The following is a 634-nucleotide window of genomic DNA, read 5'->3' on the forward strand; positions in this document are numbered from 1 at the left end:
AGGCACCGCGCTCCGTGCGGGACAGCCCCACGCGGAGCGCGCCTCGACCAATCAGCGGCCTGCCCGGGCGGGCGGGGCCAGGGCTGTGGGCGGGGCCGGGATTCGTCCAAAACAGGCTCTGGGCAGGGGAGTAAATTGGTTGATGGCGAAAGAAAGCCTGCGTGATTTTGTTGTTGTTGCGCAACTGGGGGTTGAACTCAGGGCCTTTGCACGGAGCTCATTCCCAAGCCTTTTTGTTTTCAATTTTGAGACAGGGTTTCATTGGGCTCAAGCTTGCCACCTTCCTGCTTCAGCTTCCTAGAGTGCTAGGCTTACAGGTGTGTGTGAACACTCCCAACACAACCTGCATACTTTAAGATGTTGAATAATAAAAAGCTCTAGCTCAAACCTTTGTACTTTTCCTACCTAAGGAGCAATACAAATGTATGTTAAAGGTTTTTGTCTTGTTTGACAGAACTTTCAAGTTTCACCTACTAGCTTGACGCAACATATGTGGCTCTTTTTCTGTGAAAGCGAGGGGGTGGCTTATAAAGCTACCTAACGTCTTGAGCTCCCATTTAAAATGGAGATTGTGAAGATTAAATAATAAATGTTGAGAACTTTGTGCTAGAATCAGTTCCGAGGAATTTTCTAT

Source organism: Chinchilla lanigera, unplaced genomic scaffold (genome assembly GCF_000276665.1).
Source record: "Chinchilla lanigera isolate Chin_1 unplaced genomic scaffold, ChiLan1.0 scaffold00070, whole genome shotgun sequence".
NCBI classification, from domain to species: Eukaryota; Metazoa; Chordata; class Mammalia; order Rodentia; family Chinchillidae; genus Chinchilla; species Chinchilla lanigera.